The following is a 21,899-nucleotide window of genomic DNA, read 5'->3' as shown; positions in this document are numbered from 1 at the left end:
GCGTATTGCTCTCACAATAAAACAAACAGTCTAGGCCTATTTAAAAAACACATACATGTATACATATATGCATATGTGTACACATATATACATATATAAACATTTCTCAACTAAGCACTAGCAATCTCTTGATGTAAACTCAATACTTCTCACATTAGCAGCTGTATCAATATAGCAAGCATCAGTATCTCAACACTCAAGAGATTCAAAGTTTGCAAAAATTACCTCAATGGAACTAACTAACTTATAATGGAACACATACCAGAAAAATTGTACAATTGCAGCCTAACTTTTTTTTCTTCGAAGAGTAGTGCTCCAGCTGAAAAAAAAAAAGTACTACAAAGTCTTAGCTGAAAAACAACCACACATTAACACCTAGCTGACCCGAAGACAGCAGCTGTCAAAAGAGTGAATCCAGGAGGTATAAAAGATCCACCGATCTAACAATGACAGCTTGCCCAGTGAAGAGCCAGCCTAGCAGCCTAGTGACCTACTAGTGGAACTCAACATCAGATAGGATCAGTCCAACAGAGATGCCACGTCTTGTGAAGAGCCAGCCCAGTTGAGCAGAGGTGCAACTCATCTATTACCCATATCAAGCCCTAAAGTGAATTTAGTGAGGACTCTATGGAGATAGAAGAGATAAAAGAGATATTGAGGACCTATATTTGAAGACAGAGTGCTGGGCCTAGAGTCCAGAACATTCCTCTTCATGAGTTTAAATCCCACCTCAGACACTTACTACTGTGTGACCCCGGGCAAGTCACTTAACTCTGTGTTTTAACAACCCAGCTAGCAGCTTCTGTGGGGGCGTAAGATCCCCCCCCCCCCCACAGCCAGCACCCAGGAGGCTGCCAGCACCCAGTAGGCTGCCAGGGCGCCGGGAAAGCACAGGTTCTTTTTATCTGCTTAAACAAGGAAAGCACAGTGAAGGGGTTGACAAGCTTACTTTAATTCAGCATTCAGTTAGCATACAGACAACATTCATTTAGTTCAGGGGAAAACGCCAGCATTCAGTTAGCATTCAGTTAGTTCAGGAGAGCAAACAGACAAGCATCAAGAGACAGACCAAATACAATTTCATTCACTTACTTCAGGGGAAAAAAACCAGCACCCTGAGGTTCAGAACATTCATTTAGTTTGGGGGAAAAGAACCAGCACTCCCAACCTCAAAACCAAAATACAAACAAATTACAAATATCAATAGACAGACCCAATACAATTCATAGTTACCAACATCTGGGCTCAGCCCAAGAGCAAGGGCTGGCCCAGAGTCACGCTCCCCACCGTTGCTGCGCCAACCGGAGAAGGAAAGAGGGCTCTTCAAGCTGTCCTCTCCCCTCTTATAGAGTTTTTGACATCATCAAGCACCGCCTGAATGACCAGGGCCGATTGGTTCTTGAGTTGGCCCCTCCCCCTAGCATAGACTAGGTTAACACCTAACAGGGCATGGCTCTGGAGTTAACACCTCCCCTCAGCCAGCCCCATGACTCATCACACAGGAAGTTCTCTGCTCCCAGGTATGGCCCAGCAAGGCTCAATGAGATAAACTGAGTCACTCAAAGAAAACAAAGGCCATTCTGGTTACACTCTGTTTGTCTCATTTTCCTCATCTGTAAAACGAGCTGGAGGAGGAAATGGCAAATGACTCCAGTAATTTTTCTGAGAAAACTTCAAACGGGGTCACAAAGAGCCAGACATAGCTGAAATGACTCAACAACAACAAAAATAGTTTGGGAGTTTTGAGTTGCCTTGGCCATCCGTATGTCTTCCCTAACTACCATTGTATTATAAGTTTGTGCCCATCCTCCCTCCCAACAGATGTTATGCATACTTGTGGGAGAGTGTGCCCCAGGCTTGGAGAGGGAATGGTAGAGGTTGGCATTTTGCCATGTAATTTGAATAAAAGTCTTTTCTATGAATTAATAATTGTCACTGGGAAAGAACACTGGTGAGACCTTGTGAGAGAGTATTAGGAGGATAACCAACCAACCACAAGGTTACCCCTAGAACTCAAGGTAACAGTTGCCACTCTGGGGACCCAACTAGCAAGTATGAATCCAAGTGGAGGAAATGTGTCTGGAGGAACGGGCCTACATATGGAAATATATAAATGAAATCATGTTAATTGAAAAAACTGGAACTTGAAATAACATACATTTACTGATAATAATTACACTAAAATGCATATATAGACAGTCATTCCTTGACATTCACAGGGTTAGGAATGCAGAAGCTCCCCATAAATGTGAAAAACTACTAATAATACTAAGTCCTACCCCAAATCTTTATTTTTTAGTAATTATGATCATATTTATTTAACACACAAAACAAGTAAAACAATACACTTCACCCATTAAAAATGTCGCATTTTCCAAATCAAAACAACTCTTAGGTACCACAACTCTCCTGTCAGATTGGCTAACATGACAAAACAGGAAAATCATAAATGCTGGAGAGGATATGGGAAAATTGAAACACTGTTACATTGTTGGTGGAGTTGTGAACTAATCCAGCCATCCTGGAGAGCAATTTGGAACTACACTCAAAGGACTATAAAAATGTTCATACCCTTTGACCCAGCAATATCACTTCTAGGGCTGTATCCCAAAGAGATCACACAGGTGGGAAAGAGACCTATAAGTACAAAAATATTTATAGCGGCTCTTTTTGTGGTAGCAAAGAATTAGAAATCAAAGGGATGCCCATCAATTGGGGAATGGCTAAACAAGTTGTGGTATATGAATGTAATGGAATGCTATTGTGCTATAAGAAATGGCAAAGATATAGACTTCATGATAACCTGGAAAAACCTACATGATATAATGCTGAGTGAGTGGAGCAGAATCAGGAGAACATTGTACGCAACCACAGATACATTGATTCTGTGACGACTAACCTTGATAGACTTGGCTCTTCTCAGCAATACAAGGTTCAAAGACAACTCCAAAGGACTCATGACGGAGAGAGCTATTTACATCCAGATAAAGAACTATGGAGTCTGAATGCAGATTGAGGCAAAATATTTGCTCTCCTTTTTTTTCTTTTTTTTTCTCTTTTTTTTTTGGGGGGGGGTTGGTTTCTCCTTTCTCATGATTCATTCCATTGGTCATAATTCTTCTTTACAACTTGACTATTGTGTAAATGAGTTTAATGCGAAGTTATATGTAGAAGATATATCAGATTCCATGGAGGAGGCGGGGGGAAGAAAATTTGGAACTCAAAATCATACAGAACTGAGTGTTGTAAATGAAATATAAAAAAATCTTAATTTTAAAAAAAGTTGCATTTTCTACACAAGATCTCTATGTGAGAGAGATTAGTATCTCACACACCATGCAGAATCTTTGCAGCTACAGCAACTGCTTCATGGAGGATTTCCTTCTAAGAAAAAGTGCAAGATATATAGATCACATGACTGAGTCTGGGAGGTAAAGAGACAAAGAGGAAGCATTCCCAAAGAGTTTGTAGCCATCATTCTTTAGTGTACTGAAACTTGTGACAAAATTTAATCGCTTATAATAAATTTATGTGTGCATACTTATAGTAGTAAATGATTGAATAGATTAAAAATATATAGTATTTATTCACTTATGACTTACTAAATTTTTTTTTAGTTTTCTTTACACATACAAGTTGTCTGTGATTTACTGCAGTATGCTGCAAATCTCCAAAAATTTCCATTTAATTATCAAGGGCCAATCTGTGAATAACCAAAACAATGAATGTGAAATCTGGGAATATCTAGGGTTGACTATATTTTAAAATGATCAAAAAAGTATTTGAAAGGATGAAAACAAAACTGAATTTTTAGTAGGTTATTTTTTGAACCTGCACAGAGGTCCTACTTTGATACCTCACCTTGGCATGGAGGTAGCACTGGCCTCTCAAAGGCTGTGTAACAACAATGTTGCTACTTTGTAGCTACTGTGGCTGTGCAGGGCCAATAACACCAGCACACAGGAGGGCTGATAGCACAGGTTCTTTGATCTGCTTTACTAAGGAAAGCAATTTAAAGGGGTTTACAATCTCACTTTAATGAAACATACATATATCATTCACCTAGTTCAGGGGGAAAAGCTAGCACCCTGAACTTCAGAGCAAATACAAATAGAAATTACAAGCAGGAAAACCATAAACAGAACAAATAACACAAATCAACAGACAGGCTTCCAGCTGTCTGACCAAAGCTATACATACACACTTACCAGAGAAAGAAACACCAACATCTGGGTTTTCAAAGCTGGGGGCTCCTTAACAGCTTCTCAGAGTCTCTCTGATCAAATACACAACACTCTTCTAGTGAGTGAGGGCCCCAAAGCAAAATACTAACCTTCGAATATATATACCCTTCTTAGGGCCAGAAGGCTTCACATCTAATCAGCAAAAGGGCATGGGCCTGGGGCTTCACACCTAGTTAGCAAAAGGGTGTGGGCCTGGAGCTTCCATTTAGCAAGACTTAATCAAAGGCACTTGATTACTTTATCATTCTAAAAGAGAAAACAGGAGAAAAAAAAAAAAAGTCCCACATTAATTACCATTACAGGCTATGCCAATAAAGTACAAGCTCTAGAGGACTCTATGAATCTGAGCACAATTTAACATAATACGAGCAATATTCTATGTCTGCTTTATAAAGAACCAGCTTGACTGAGTGTGAAAAGGTCTGTTACCAATAGGCTAACCACTTGGTAACAAGTTCTTTGACCATGACAACCCATGAAACCAAGAGAAATAGAAACTGTCCCTCAGTTCTGACCAACCCCCTTCCATTTAGACAGTGTTAATGGAGGGTGGCAGAAAAAGAGACTGAGGGTGCTAAGAATTATACCTTTCCAAGACAATTTGCAAACATTGGCGTTGCTGTTAGAACTTACATCTCAGATCCTTGTCTAGTAGCCAAGTGGACATAATGCTGGAGGAGTTGAATCGTATCCATCTCAGCATTTTTGCTATAAATGGAATCATAAGACAAAAGGAGCTTCCAACTACATAGAAGGATGCATCACAGATTCTACTTGGAGGAGTAAATAAAACATTTTATGGAATTGGTCCAAGAGACATGTGGTCATCATTATAAACATTTGCAAGAAGATCATCATAAAAATAATGATGCTTTATGTACCACCATCTGTCGTAGAAGAAGAAAAGATAGAGAAATGTTATGAAGAACTCAAGTAGACCCTCCAAATTAAAGCATATCAACATGCCCTTCTGCTACAATTTGGAACCATGCCCCAAAGCTAGTAAACTGTACCTACTCTGTGACCTAAGGATGCCTCTCATAATAGTAATAATAATAATAGCTAGCATTTATATAGCACCTATTACACGCCAGGCACTGTGCTAAGCTCTTTACAAATATTATCTCATTTGTTTCTAAAAAAAACCCTTTGAGGTAGGTGCTACTATTACACCCATTTTATACCTGAGGAAACTTAGACAAACAGCAGTTAAGTGACTCACCCAAGATCAAACAACTAATGAAGCATCTAACTAATTTGAACTTGAGTCTTCCCAATGTCACGCCCAGCACTGTATACGCCAGGCCACCTAACTACTGAGTCTGCACCTCAAAGAGATCAAAAAAAAAGAGGAAAAAGAACCATACATATAAAAAACATTTATAGAAGCTTTTTCCATGGTGGCAAAGAATTGGAAACTAGGAGTAAGGGAAGGATGGCCAACAAATTGTAAAATGGATGAACAAGTTATGGTATATAAATATGGTGGAATACTATTGTACTCTAAGAACTGAGGAAGGGGAGGGTTCAGAAAAAACCTGGGAAGATTTGTATGAACTGATATAAAGTGAAATGAGCAGAACCAGGAGAATAATTTATATAGTAACAAGATAGTCGACTTTGACTTAGTAACTCTGATCAACACAATGGAACCAATTACAACTTGAAAGGACTCATGATGAATCATGCTGATGTGGATGCAAACAGTGCCTTTTCCTTGGTTTTTCCTCTAACTTGGAGACACCTTAAAGTCTCTTGATACAAAGGTGACCTAAGGGATGAGTTTCTCTCTCCCTGGCGCCCTAGAGTCTCTCCCCTTATCTTGAGTTACCACATAACTTCCCCCTAATCCTGGACCATGGAATTTCTTGTCTTCTGCCCCACCCTGGATCATAAAATTTCCGGTCTCCCTTATCTTGTGTCAAGACTTATACTATCCCTAAATCTCCAACCCCCATAAGAAATGCTAAAATCATCCTACAGGCTGTATAGCTTTTTGTCTATATAAGTCTGGTCCCTTCCCTACATAGTGCCTTTGTTTAGCTCCTTGCTAAATCTCAGGCCCCCTGCTTTTGCATCAATAAAGCTCCCAATGGCTACAGAGAAGGTCGAAGTGAATTCTTTCACATTTGATGAACCAGCTCTCCCAGCTCTGACCTAATCAATGCCATCCACTTCCAGATAGAGAAGCAATTAAATAATTAACTTAGGGTGCAGATTGAAACATATTCTCCTCCTTCTTCTTTTTTATATGATTAATGGGGGAACTTGCTTTGCTTTACTATACATATTTGCAACCAGTTTTGCTTTTCTTGACTTCTCAGTGGGTAGGGGTAGAAGATAAGGGAGGGGAGAAAATTTGGAAGCGAAAATGAAATAAAATTGAATTTTTAAGAAAGGAAAAAAACATAATTTAATACTTGATGACTTCAGTGGAAAGGTAGCCATTGGAGAGCATGGTGAAAAATAGATTTGAAACCTGGTTCAAAGTAACTCATAAAAAAAAAAAGGAAAGCATCTAGACTATACAGAAGCCTTAAACCTATTGATCATGAATACTTTCTTCAAGAAAAGTTAGGAGGTTCTGTGTATGGTAGGTAAGCACCAAGTAACATTATATAAAAAAACTGAAATTAATTTAACAACAGAAAATATCTGATTACTAATGTAGGAGTTATTTCCAAATCAGTTGTCTGTATACAAAGCAAAATTTCTATCAATATCAAACTGGATGTGGAAAGATTTAAAAGCTTTCCAGCACTCAGAATTCAGCACCAAATGATGGGGATAGGATTCTCAATGGACCCATAAAAGGAAAAGACCATGTCTTTGGGATCTGGACCCCGAAAAGGAAAAGCCCCTAGACTTTCCTACATGGCCCAGTCACCTGAGGCATGGCCCATCCCAAGAATCCTTTCAACTGTCCTATCATTGTGACACCTGGCCCCCAACTCTTCATTCTCTGTTACCTCCAGACCAGCCCAGGCTATTTCCCCACACTTAATCCCATCTAGACCCCTCTAGGTCACCTCTTGGTCACTCCTGGATCACATCCAGATCTTCCCACAGTCTTTCTGTATAAAAGGTCCATCTTGCCTCTATTTAATCACTCAGATTCTTAAAATCTGGCCTGCTTCTATTGGCAATAAAATAAACCTTGTTACTTGGACTGAAAGAAGGCTTGAGTTGAATTCTTTTGAGGCAGACCCATGCCTTTAGATCTTGAATTCTGGGGTTCCCAGCACCCCTAGACTGTAGCACCAAACACCAAGGCTTTGCAGCTGACAGATAATCATAATTAAGACCAGAATGCAGGATAGGTGGGTGAATAACATTGAGTTAGCCTCTTTAGCTTATTTTTTGTTCTAGATCAGATTTCATTTGTATCACTAAGCCTTAGAGCAGGCCTGTACAACCTTGTGAAAAAAATTGAGACTGTTAATTCAGGTGACACATCCTATAGCCAATGGAGACATTAAAGGAAGGAAGCCCTTTACAAACCAGAGAGACTTCTCTAGAATGGAGGGGTTTTATTGTTCTTTTTAAGCGTCCTCCGTCTGAAGGAAGCTCAGAAACCTCACAGTCTGAGGAATTCTATGTCTGCGGCATTTCAGCTTGCACAAATTTGTGTAATAGATAGACCCAAAAAACAAAAACTGAGAAGAGGGCTTTAAAAGGAGGATGATCTAAAGTTCAAGACCAAGGAAGGTTGATAAAAACTCTAATTCAGAATAAGTCAGGTTCAATGCTGAGCCTGCATGATCTCATCAAAGGGAACAAAGAGATCACAGGTGGGAACATTTGGTGTCACAGCAGTATCAGGACACATCTAAAACCAGCTAAATTTTCAATTTCCTTTATCTTGTTATTTTGTTGTTCACTGAAAAAGTCTGATATTTGAAGGGGCTGGGGAGGGGGTGAGTCAGGGAGGCATTAAAAACTAATAGGAAAAAATATTCAGAAATTATGATTTCTGCCTTTTTAAGCAGATGGGATTGTGTCAATCTTGGTTAATGAGCCTCAGTTTTACAAGGCTGATCACTTCCTACCTGGACAACAGGAGACATTTTATAAGGATGTTTTTTCACAGATTAATTACTGGGGCAAAGGTAATTTGGAAGCCCAGTTCCTTGGGTAGAATAGGAATCAAAGCCTAAGGCCTCAAGCTGCTATGGGCAACAGGTTATGGAGACCTGCCTTCGAGGATTTAGAGAATATTTAGATTGTCTAACCCTAAATTAGATAGTTATCTGTGCAGAAGACTAAAATTTACTCTCCACCCAGACTGAGTTGAAAAGGAAAGACCTAATAATCTTAACCTAGAGGAATTTTACCTTGCTCTGGTTAGCTGGGTGGGTGTGTTGGTAACCAAAAATGGGCTCCTTAGCACTTAGTCAACAAGTGCCCTTGAATAGTTTGGCTTTTTGCCTGAACTAACTGAATGCTGTTTGTATGTTGGAATGGAGTAAGCTTGTCGGCCCCTTCACCTTGCTTCCCTTGCTTAAGCAAATTGAAAGAACCTATGCTTTCCCGGTCAACCCCTTCACCTTGCCTAAGCAGATCGAAAGAACCTGTGCTTTCCCTGGCGTACCTTACATCCCCGCAGAAGCCGGATGGTTAAAAACAGCTTCCGTTGGAGCCAGAGGCTGCTTCAGCCACAGCCACAGCCACAGCCGAAGCAGGGGCTGCCGGTAGCAGAGCTGACCTATGTGAGGATTGAGGAGTGCTGAACAAGGACTTGAGGCCAGTGGGTAATCTTTTTACCATAGAGGGGAAGCATGTATATGATTTTGCTTTATACCATCATGCTTCTCTGTGGCCTCCTGGTTACTCTTGTGAGGTGGACTTATCGGGCCTGGAAGCTTTTGATCAAAATATCAAAATGGGGATGCTGGTTTGTGGTTTGGTTACTGTGGAGCCTAAATATATGCTTTGATTCTTCTGCCTCCTACTTTGAAGATTCCTTATATCTCGCGGTTCCGAACCTTTCAGACATATATATGATCCTCTTTGAAATTATAAATTCTGCCCTCCTAATACAGTGGGGTGGCTATTTTTAAAGAGTTTTGGTAAACCTGCCTTGAACTGGGAGAGGTTCTAGCAATTTCATCCTAGCACACAAAAGCTGAGTTGGCTGGAGCGGCCCGAGGAGATGGACCTAGAAGCTGGTACTTACTATATATCCAGAGCAACACTCAGAACCAACCCCTGATCCTAGAACAGTGGAGATTATGGAACCATCTATCACCCCAAGACCAGTAGAGTCCAGAGAAGCATCAGGAAGGGACAATGTCCACTTAGGGAAATGCACTGACATTATCAGAACTCATTGATGGTACTGAAATGTCAGATGAGTTAGTTTCTGTGAAACCCCCCTTGAGCCTCTTTGAAATGCTCTCTGAGTGAATCCCAAAATTAAGCTGACTGATGTCAACTTCACAGAGTTTGGTCTAATAAAAACAGAGTTAGGTTGTCCAACCACGTTTTATTTCTCTCAAAGCAAAGGCATGCATATACATGGAGCTGCGGTGTTGGAACTGAGTTCATTTTGGGGTTGGGGTGCACAGATTATATGTTTTCAGCAGAAGCTGATATCACCCCAACATCATTTTACCTCCAGAAGGAGGAAATACCTTTTCTATCAGACCACTTCCAGGATTTGGGCTATCTAGACAGAAGAGTCTGTCTCTACTTAAGCCTGAGGAGAACACAGTGAGGCTTCCATACCTTTGATTAAATTACATGCAAGCTTGGACTGGGGTTTCACCAGGATAAGGAGAGTCAAGGTAATCTCATTATCAGAAATGTCCTTCTGAAGAAAAACTGAACTTAAAATCAGGACTTTGAAAGAAAGGGGGCTGGGAGAAGCTCTGAATGTCCAACATATTGGTTATTAATAATCATCTTTCACACTGAGAACATTCTTCTGTTTATGACTGATAAGGACCAGGTGCCTTGAACCAGACACTATCTTAATTAACTGTACTTCTCTTTTTCTTGTTATTTTATGGACTTTATCCTGTTATGACACTTATATTTATGTTATAATGCCCCCTTGTTTATGACTGACAGAAACCAGACACCCTGGGGCTGCTCTCTTGTTCTATGGAAACCATAATTTTGGCTGACACCGGCATCCTGAGTCAGGGGAGGGAACGCTTACTCTATGGGTACATAATCTCCTTCAATTGGCCTTTCTTTCAGCTTATTTCTAAATGAAGTCGCATGCATTCATATGGATGTTGGTGGCTTTGAGAGAAATAAAGGGGAGCATGAGGCCTACTCTGTCTTTCTTAGAATAAACTCTTTAAGATCGACATTTCCCTTCTACATAAATTCCCCACATGTGGGCCCCTATCTCTATGAACCCCTATCTCTATGAAGCTTATCTTCCCACTGAAGTTAATCAGTCAACTAGCTTTTATACCAATTGACTGACTAATGGACCCACTGCCAGTGTGTGTATTTGTAGCAGTGTATTCCCTCAGGCAATATCCCATTTGCAAAGCTTATTATTATATTATCCCATTAAATTCCTTTTATTTGAACTAGTTGTGTTTGTTAAGGCAGCTAGGGAGCACAATGAATAGAGCACCAGGCTTGGAGTCAGGAATATTCATCTTTCTGAGTTCAAATCTGACCTCAGACACTTTCTAGCTCTGTGACCTTGGGCAAGTCATTTAACCCTGTTTGCCTCGGTTTCTTTATCTGTAAGATGGAGAAGGAAATGGCAAACCACTCCATCCCAAATGGGATCACAAACCATCAGACATGACTGAAAACAACTGTCCTCTGCCTGAATATGGAAAAAGTAAAAAATATCACTAGGGCTTTGTAAGTTATAGTTTCGAGTGGATATAGATCCACAGAGTAGCTTGAACCTCTAATAGTGATTCTGGGGGCCCCCATTCCTTGAGAAGAGGATATTATATAAAAGAAAGAATAAAATGCAAACATTTGAAACACAATTAACAAGATCTATTTAAACTAGCTATGAAATTAGTAAAAATGAGAAATGAATAAAAGAACAGGTTGTTATTTCTCCTAAGAGATTTTTGCTGACATAAATCAATTGCCACAAGGATGTTGAAATAGCCTAAAAACTACCTCAGCCAGCAAATATTTTGAAATCATGAAATTTTAGAGTGGGAAGTATTTCTGTGGCTAACTAGTGTGACCTGTTCTCCAAAGAAATTTACACTATAGCATACCTGAAAAGTAGTCATCTGGCTTCTTACTGACGACTTTCAATGCGGGAAAACACCACCTACCAAGGCAACCCATCACACTTTCAACAACTCTAATTGGATTTTTTTAATTTATCTTTTATTTTTAGTCTATAACAGTTCCATGAGTTTGGGGGTTCCAAATTTTCTCTCCCCTCCTCTTCCCCCTCCCCCCAAGACGGCATGTAATCCAACATAGGTTCTACATATACCTTCGCATTGAACTTATTCACATAATAGTCCAGTTGTAAAGAATTATAACCAATGGAATAAATCATGAGAAAGGAGAAACGAAACCAAAAAAGAAGGAAAAAAAAAAAGAGAGAGAGCAAATAGTTTGCCTCAATCTGCATTCAGACTTTGTAATTTTTTCTCTGGATGTGCATAGCTTTTTCCATCATGAGTCTTTCAGAGCTGTCTTTGAACCTTGCATTGACAAGAAGAGCCAAGTCTATCAAAGTTAGCCCTTTCAGATACCGAGTGTTTGTAATCATGTATAATGTTCTCCTGGTTCTGCTCCCCTCACTCAGCATCAGTTCATATAACTCTCCCCAGGTTATAATGAAATTCATCTGCTCCTCATTTCTTATAGCACAATAGTATTCCATTACATTCATATAACACAATTTGTTTAGCCATCCCCCAATTGATAGCCATCCCCTTGATTTCCATTTCTTTGCCACCACAGAGAGAGCTGCTATAAATATTTTTGTACATAGTGGTCCATTTCCTACTTGTGTGATCTCTTTAGGATATAGCCCTAAAAGTGGTATTGCTGGGTCAAAGGTTATGCACATTTTTATAGCCCTTTGGGCATAGTTCCAAATTGCTCTCCAGAATCACTGGAGCAATTCACAACTCCACTAACAATGTAACAATGTTCCAGTTTTCCCACATCCTCTCCAGCATTTATGATTTTCCTGTTTTGTCATGTTTAGCCAATCTGACAGGAGAGATGTGGTACCTAAGAGTTGTTTTGATTTGCACTTCTCTAATCAATAGTGATCTAGAGCATTTTTTCATATAACTATAGATATCTTTAATTTCTTCCTCTGAATACTGTCTGTTCATATCCTTTGACCATTTCTCAATTGGGGAAAGACTTGTATTTCTATAAATTTGACTCAGTTCCCTGTATATTTTAGATATGAGGCCTTTATCAGAGACACTGGTTGTAAAGATTCTTTCCCAATTTTCTGCTTCCCTCCTAATCTTTGTTGCATTGGCTTTGTGTGTACAAAAACTTTTCAATTTAACATAATCAAAATTATCCATTTTGCATTTTGTACGGCTCTCTATCTGTTTGGTCATGAATTCTTCCCTTCTCCATAAATCTGACAGGTAAACTATTCCTTGCTCTCCCAAATTGCTTTTAGTATCAGCCTTTATTCCTAAATCACGAACCCATTTTGACTTTAGTTTGGTATATGGTATAAGATATTGGTCTATGCCCAGTTTCTGCCATACTGTTTTCCAGTTTTCCCAGCAGTTTTTGTGAAATAATGAATTCTTAACTCAAAAGCTAACAGCTCAAATTGTTAGGAAGTTTTTCTTGACAACAATTCTATATTTACTTATTTTGCAGTTTCTACTCTTTGCTCTTGGCTCTGTCTTCTCAGGCTATGCAGACCAAGTCATAGCCCCCTTCCATGTGACAGGCCTTCAGATACTACCTATCTCATACCACTCAGTCTTTTCTTCTCCAAGCTAAATATTCACAGTTCTTTGAACTAATCCTCATATTCATGAATTGAAGGCCCTTCACCATCCCATACGCCCTACTCTGAATGCTTGTCAATGTCCTTGAAATGAACACAATATTCCAGGTTTGATCTGACCAGGCTGAGTATAAAGAGACCTTATTCCTTGTTCCTGGAAGCCTTGGCTCTCTTTTTGCTGCTTAAGGTCACATTAGATTTAATGGCTTTCTCATCATAAGATTGAATCATACTGGGTTTACAGTCTCCTATTCCCCATAGATCTTTTTTCAAATTGCAATCTATGTCTCAACAATCTTGTACTCATAAAGTTGATCTTAATCTCAAGACTTTATACTCAGTCTTATTGAATTTCACATTATTAGATTTAGCCCAGTTCTTTAATCTTTCAAGACATTTTTGGACTTTGAGTCTGTCATCAGTATACTGTGTTGGCTCCTCCTCCAAGCTTTGTATCTTCTACAAATTTAATGTATAAGCAAGCCATTCCTGTACACCATTGGTGTCAAACTCAAGTAGAAAGAGTGGCCACTGTATACAATGTTTTCTTTGTTCTATTTAATATTGTTTTAAGAATGACTCTGAGTAAATAAGTTATTTTTTCTATTATAAATACTCAAATTAACTATAAAGGACACATGAAGAAAGATGCTATCTGCATCCAGAGAAAGAACTGATAAATAGAAGTATGTATAGAATAATTTTACATATACACCTATTTGTGTCTAATGGTAGCCATGGTGGGGCGGGGGGGGGGGGAGGAAGAAAAAAAAGAAAAAAAAAGAAATTTACATGAAAATTTTGTTGTATATTGAAAGGAATAACAAGTTGTGAAGTTTCATATACAATTGTGAGAAACATGCTCACTCTAGGAAGAACAATACTTGTAAAGTCAGGAAAGTTCTCATTTTATTTTATATTTACCCTACATTCCTAGTGAATGGGTAACTCCCTAATGGAGTACACTTGCTCAGACAAATGCAATCCTTTTTACACTCTCCCCAATTTGAATTTCCCCCCATGATCTCTGTTGGCCAGACGCAACCTCCTGAGCCACCCACTTCATCTTCTCCTCCTTGATATGTTCCCCCTCAAACAGCTCATTAAGCATGAGTACAAGCTCCTGACCTTTTACCGAATCAGAGGCCTGGTTCTGCTAGGTCACAGCTCTGATTAAAACCAGACTTACATTCTGTTATCACTTAAAGTTGGGAGTACTTTTAATCTGTGGAAACAGAATTCCTTCTTTTGTTTTTCACACAATTATCTATTTTATTATACTGTGTTATGGAAATGCTTATTTTATTCCATAAATTAAAAATAAAGTAAATTTTAAAATAAATAAAATGGATGTTAAAAAAACAGTAGCCACTAATCTAAACATAAGGATCTCTGTGATTGCCTATTGACTTAGTTTCAAAATGTAATGTTATTTATACTTTATTGTATTTTTATTTATTTTGTTAAATATTTCCCAATTACCTTTTATTCTAATGCAGGGTGCACTAGAAATATTGCCAGTGTGCTATACACAATTCATAGATAAAAATGGCACAAAACCAAGGGCAGATCTCTGGGTCTTTCCTCTGGAGACCTACCTTCCAAAATGACATTAAACCATTAATGACTATTCTTTGAGCCTGACAATTTAAAAATTTAAAAATCTAATTGTATTATCAATTGGTCCACATCTCTCCATCTTAAAAAAAAAAGCATAAATGCTTTATCAAGTAACTACAACCTGAATGAGGGAGAAGGGACTACCACCACCTTTTCAAGATCCCACTATCTGTAAGCATCAATGACAGAACTTTGATTGACAAACTCAATGCTTGGATGTTTCAAAAACAAAAGAGAAGGAAAAAAAAGATGAGATGGAGGAAGCAGGGGCAGGGAGAGACTTATTATTCTTGTAATTGGGCCCCCAAAGGAGAAAACTATTTAAACATGAAGGTATTAGGTAATAATGTTGTGGTGAAACCATCTCAAAGAATTCAGTTAGACCACCTCTAATCCAAGTATAGGCATTTATTGAGATTGATACCTGGGAGCGGGCTAAGTTCTGGGAGGAACCAGCAGCTTCAGAAAAAGCAAGATGGATTTGTATAGGGTAAAGATGCAATTACATAACAGAAATAATGAATATTAAAAAGACAGGAGGGGTTTATTAAGGGATTAGAAAATAGAGGAGGGGCCCCTTCTATGGTTCGGTGGTTAAACATTCTGGTTGTGCTGCTCTCCAGTTGGTCCTGTCTGGTCAAGATAGATGGTTAGATATTGTGGTCCTGCCTTGGGCTAAATGGATGATGTGATTGTGATCAAGTACAAGAACACACCTGTTCAAATATGTGGGAACGGGTCTGGGGGCAGTGGCTGGCTAGAGGCCGTGGGATCCTATCACATGGACACACCCGCTGTTCTGTGAGAACTATGAGTTCACGGACACATCTGTTGTTCTGGTGAGAAGTGAGGCATATATGAAGAAGCTAGGATATTGAGTGTGGTGGGGGTGGGAGTGGGGAGTGGTTAAGTAGGTGGAGCGGGCCTGTTGTTCGGTGGGGCCTATAAGGAAGTTAGAATATTGGGGCTGGGAAGAGCTTTATTAGGATTCCATCAGTAAAAGTAATGTAAACCTCACTCTTATCTGGCTAAGGCAAGGGAAGACTTTTTAAAACTATACAAGACATAGATGGCCTATATCAGATTACTTGCTGTCTTGGGGAGGTAGGGTGGGAAGAGAGGAAGAGAGGGAGAAAAATTTGGAACTCAAAATCTTATTAAAAAATGAATGTTGGAAACTATCTTTACATGTAATTGGAAAAAATAAAATACTCTTTACAAAATAAACTAAAATTATTCTGGAAGAAATGTAATAAAGTTAGCAGGAGAGTGGGTTAGAACAGAGAGGAAGAGAGGCAGGCTGGGACACCAAAAAGGAGGTTAGAGTCAGCAAGGGGATAATCTTAAGTAAAACAAACTACAGCTGCTTAAGGATGATTAGGAAAGAAAGAGCCCACAAGCCCAAAGATCTGGGTACAACGTGAGAGAAGGGGAATATCCCAGCTCCCACGGAGAAACTACAGATATCTACTACTTATTTCATGTTTTTCCTTTCTTTTTTTCTTCTGAAGAAATTGGGAGGTGGGGAGAGAAATATCATACCAAGATCTCACAGAAGAAAAAACAAAAATCATCACTGAATTTAAATGGAATACATTTGCCAATAAAAGAGAGGAGGGTGGCAGAATGTATGAGAAAACAAAACTCAACAATTCGGGGTTTTGGTTTTGGTTTTTACAAGAAATACACTGAAAACATTAAGATCCAAGCAGAGTTAAAACTTGAGGTTAGAGTAGAGTTTATCATTCCTCAGCTGAATCCAAAAGAGGAGTAGCAATTGTGATCTCAGAAAAGACAAATATAGAAATATAGTTAAGAGAAATAAAGTGGGAAACTATATGATTACTGCTCCACTTTTTCCCCCCAGACCTGCCGTTGCACAGATATAAGGAAGCCTCTAACAGCACACTTCAGCACCTACTCTGGCATTTACTCTTAGTTGCCTGGGGCACTGAGAAATGAAGTGGTTTGCCCAGAATCACACAGTCAATCAGGTCTCAGAGGAAGGACTTCCAGTCCGAGGATGACACTATTCACTATCCCACACTCCTCTTCTGTTGCACCACAAGAAATGACAAATATGAGGAATGCATAGTACCATGAACCAGTCATAGAATTCAGAGAACCGTGGGCAAACTTTGAATTGAGAAACAGTAAGTGGAAAGAACATTTTGGGTTTTTAAAATTTGTTATTTATCTTTAAAACTCACTTAAAATTTTTTTAAAAAATTCTGAATTCTCTCCCTCCCTCATACCCCTCTCCCAACCATTGTGAAGGCAAGAAATGTGGTATCAATTATGCACGTGAAAGCATGAAAAATATATTTCCATATTAGCTATATTGCAAAGAAAGAAAAAAACAAGAAAATTGAAGAAAGTAAAAAAATTGTGCTTTGAGCTGCATTTAGACTCCATTAATTCTTTCTCTGGAGGTGGACAGCAGTGTTCATCATAAGTGTTTTGTAATTGTCTTGGATCATTGCATTGATCAGAATAGTTAAGTCATTCACAGTTGATTATCTTTACAATATTGTTGTTACTGTACAAATTGCTCTTGTTAAACCTGAAAGTTTGGTTAAAGGAGGCAAACAAGCTAGGTGATAAAAAAAAAATTCATATTGTTTATTTATTTATTCATTCCCTTTAAACTTAGCGGATACATGCATGCATGGGGGCCAGACTAAGTCTGACTCCCCAAACAAAGAAATGAGGAAGCTTAAATACATTTTTTTTTGGTCCCAACACAGCAGCCTGCATTACATCACCTTTATCACCCCCATGTATGTTAATTATGATACAAGACAAGGATTTTCCTTAATGGAATAGATTGTAAATACAACAAATCAGATAGTTGTCAAGGCGTCAATTGAAATTACAACCCAGGATCTCTGTGTTTAATTTGCCATTAACATTCCATAACATAGTATATGCCCATAAAATATTAAGATAAGGAAAAGTCACATAATTCAAGATAGTGTCTGGGGTCAAGGTTTTCACCCTTAACAGCCACGGACAGAGGAAAGGAATGCTCCATCTGAGTGTGTTGACATAAGAAGAGGCATCTCTGTGCTTACTCAGAGAACAAAGAGACTGTTAGGATCAGGCTTTTCTTCTGGTTAATTAGTTCAGGCTCTGAGTCTCATTGAAATTACAAAAATGACATAAAATGGTATAAAATGTTCCACACTCTTCTAGTTCTGCTCACTTCACTGTGCATCAGTTCATGTAAGTCTTCACAGGTTTTTTTGAAACCATCCTGCTCACCATTTCTTATAACATAGTAGTATTCCATCACAATCATATACCACAACTTGTTTAGTCATTCCCCAATTTCCAATTTTTTTACCACCACATAAAGAGCTGATATAAATATTTTTGTACATATAGGTCCTTTTCCTTTAATCTCTTTGGAATACATACTTAGTAGTAGTATTGCTAAGTCAAAGAGCATGATGGTTTTATAGCCCTTTGGGTATCCAGTGTGAGAAATTAATAGCCAATATTTTGGAGAGGCTCAGAGCTCTCCCTTTCTCCTACAATCCTTTAAAAGTTTAGTCTAAAAAAATAATTAATTTTAAAAATTTTAAAGTTCAATCTTAAGGACATTACTGATAATGAGAATGCATTGATTCTCCTCTTCTTGGTCAGACTCCACCCAACCTTGCAAGGAATTTAATCTAGAGTGGAGAAGCTATGGTGTTCTGCTCAGGCTAGGTGGGGTATACATTCTTTAATTTCTTTTTTTTTAATTTTTGGAGGGGGGAAACGCAGGGCAATTGGGGTTAAGCAACTTGCCCAAGGTCACACAGCTAGTGAATGTGTTAAGCGTCTGAGGTCATATTTGAACTCAGGTCCTCCCTCCTGACGTCAGGGCCGGCGCTCTAGTCACTGCACCACCTAGCTGCCCCGGGGTATTTATTCTTTGAATTGATAGCCTAAAACTATGGGTTATCTGGTATAGAGATATTTTCCCTATCCAAGAAATACTCAGCCCTTCATTTCAACATAGCCCACCTCCAATCAGTTCTGCTATCAAACTGATGTTAAACCTAGTTAACTTGGGGTTTACTGACTACATTTCTTTCTCAAAGACCAAGGCTGAGACCAAATCTCTGTATCTCATGGACTGGACAACAATAGGTCTCTGTCCAAGCACCACTAAATGGTTATTTTTTGGGCCCTTCCAGCTCAGAGTGAATGTGAATAGTAACTTTCTCTTTTGGCAGACAACTCTGAAGGTCTTCCCCTTGCAGTTAGATTTTTTTGTTGTTGTTGTTAAAGGGGCCATCCCTTGACTCACTTGTGTAAGTGCAAGCAATGTGGATTTTTGTTAGTGTTTCTTGGAATTTCGTTTTCCTAGATCCATGGCCATAACGATCTCCTGTTCCCAGGTATTTTGCCTTGCCAATCAGGTGCAGAGCCATGTAGGTTTTTGCACCTGATGGCACTGAGCCAATCAGGTACTGAATCACATAGGCTCTGGTGCCTTCTGGCTCTGAGCCTATATATTTTGGGAACTGATCTTTTTTGCCTTGGGGTCTCAGTCATGGGAAGGACCTTTGATTTCCTGGATAGGACCCTGGGTAACCATTGTAAGGAGGCAACACCCCCCGCACCCCACCCTTTGCCCATGTTGGTGCTCTCCGGGTCTAGAGATGTGTCTATTGCTCTGTTAAGACAGTTGGAGCCCTGTCTATTGGATCATTCATCAGGCTCTGTGCTAATTTCTCTGTTTCTCAGCTTGTTTATCAGTCTCTATGCTAATTTCTCTATGTTTCTCTACTTGTTCATCAGTCTCTGTGCTAATTTCTCTGCTTGTTAGGCTTTCTTGGTTAATGTATCTTTCTGCATTTTTTAATTAAAGTAAGATTATTAACCTCTTTGAAGCTGCAGATCAAGAACCTGTGCTAGCAGCCCACCCTGTATGCTAGTGTGGTTGCTAATACAGCTTCTTACAGAGGCGTATTCAGTGAAGGGCGCTGCCTCACTCAAAGTGACAACTTTAAAAGACCTAAGCTTCAAAGGGTCAAGGTCTCCCACTGCATTCTGGGTCATCTCCAGTCCTCCTGATTATTGGGCCACTGGACCCAGATGGCTCTGGAGGAGAAAGTGAGGCTGGTGACTTTGCACAGCCCTCCCTCGCTCAAATCTAAGTCAATTGCAATACAAGTCACCATCTCCTTGATGTCATGGTCCTCTGAGAACAAAGGACAAACCACACAATCACAACCTCCAATCAGTTAACCAATTCAATTTGATCACTGTTTGATGGACCACCTATTGTTTTGAAGGGTATATAAAGTGTAAGTGTCTGCCATGATCATCTTTGGTCTAAGAGAGATAGCCAAATGACCATCTTTTTATTAATAACCTGCTGGTCTGATTAATAAAATGATTAAATTACCCAAAAACTATGTCTCTTGAACCTTTTCAAACATCACTCTCTATAAATGGGTTCAGCCCCCCACTAACGGTAGCCCTCCTCAAGCATAAGGGCAGATCTCCTACACCCCAGTTCAATTTAATCATTAGCCATTGGCTTAGCTTTTACAGAGTAATTTTTTATTTAAAGACATAATCATAAATATACAAATTAACTCGCAACATGGGAGGCTTAATCTTTCTCCTCTCTTGCACCACCCCCATCTCAGGAAAGGAAAAGGATGAGGTTCATAGTTTGGCTCAGTTCCTATAAGAGCCCCAAGTCCCAATTCCAATACCAAGATGCGCTTTAGGCTCCAGTCTAGGGCAGCCTAGCTTCTCAGGGCTTCCCCACCAGGCTGGCTGACTACGACATCCTGCCTAGAGTTCTGGCATGGCTCAAACTTCTGGATATAGTAGGGGATCACTTCCAGCACCTGAAACTAAAATCTCTCCCTCCAAAGGGTATTACATGCATATGTCAAAGATGCTGTGAAAGATTATAACAATAGGGATCATTTTATTTATTAACCTTGTGGTGATTAACATCAATGTTAGCATTGCTTAATGGCTAAAAGTCACGGAATGCCCCAGTGTCTGAAGAATTAATGTTGAGGATCACTCAAAAGCCAACAGAGGGGTATATTGTAGGCATGAGCAGGTGCCAATACATTACCAGTCAAGAAGAATGTAAGAAAAATGGCGAGTGATCAGAAAAGCTGGTGGTACAATCAAACGGTGGGAGCAAGCCCATGAGCTGCAAGAATCGTCTAGAGAAGTAGGGGAGGGTTTCCAGCTCATTGAGTATATTTCCTGTGGAGGATTTATGGGAGAATAGGGATAAAATTCACAAAGGATGAGCAGGCAAGGATGGGTTGCCAACTGTATCCCTAAAGAGAGGATCCATGTCATGGAGATCACAGTTGCATTTAAGCATTAAATTACAAAACTGACCCCCCTCCCCGCCCCCAAAAGGAAACTGCTCCAAAAAGTAAAGCTATTCAATTTCACGATAAAAATGTGAATTAAAAAAAGAGACTTCCCATAGCTCCCTCACTCTCAATCAGGACATGCAGACTATCCCAGATACTTTTTCTTCCTGAAATACTTTTTTTTGGAAGAGAAAAAAAAAAACCTGTCTCCTTTATAGCTCCATCGCGACATCATCAGACCAGCTGTACTCTGACCTCCATAGGCACACACCATGCAATGTGGATCCACATCCTCCTTTTTTTTTTTTTACCTCCACTTATACATAATGTTCCTTAAAGGTGATCACCATCTCACCCCATCTGTCAATGAATGTATGTCTCTATAGGCTTCCAATAAAACTTTCAAAATATTTTTTTAAAGCCTTTATCACAGAAACTCTGTTTTCCAGCCACCATCTTGACTCTGCTCCCCAAAACACAGAAACTTTGAACCCTGATTTGGGATCACCCTTTAAATTTCTCCATCAAATTTTGGAAAGGGGGATATTCTTTTACCTCCCCCTTCTCTACTTAGTACAATGCTCTGTAAAGTGTGATCTCAAGGAACAATATTATTAAGTGGCTGATTAAATTCCTGGAAAAGTAAATAAGTGCCTGACTTCCTGTCAATTATCCCCCCTCTCCTTCAAATCCACTGTGGTTCTATGATCCTAATTCTGAGTCTTTGTGAAAAAATGA

Source organism: Trichosurus vulpecula, chromosome 5 (assembly GCF_011100635.1).
Source record: "Trichosurus vulpecula isolate mTriVul1 chromosome 5, mTriVul1.pri, whole genome shotgun sequence".
NCBI classification, from domain to species: Eukaryota; Metazoa; Chordata; class Mammalia; order Diprotodontia; family Phalangeridae; genus Trichosurus; species Trichosurus vulpecula.
The sequence above is the reverse complement of the archived record's forward strand: the minus strand, read 5'-3'. Positions refer to the sequence as shown.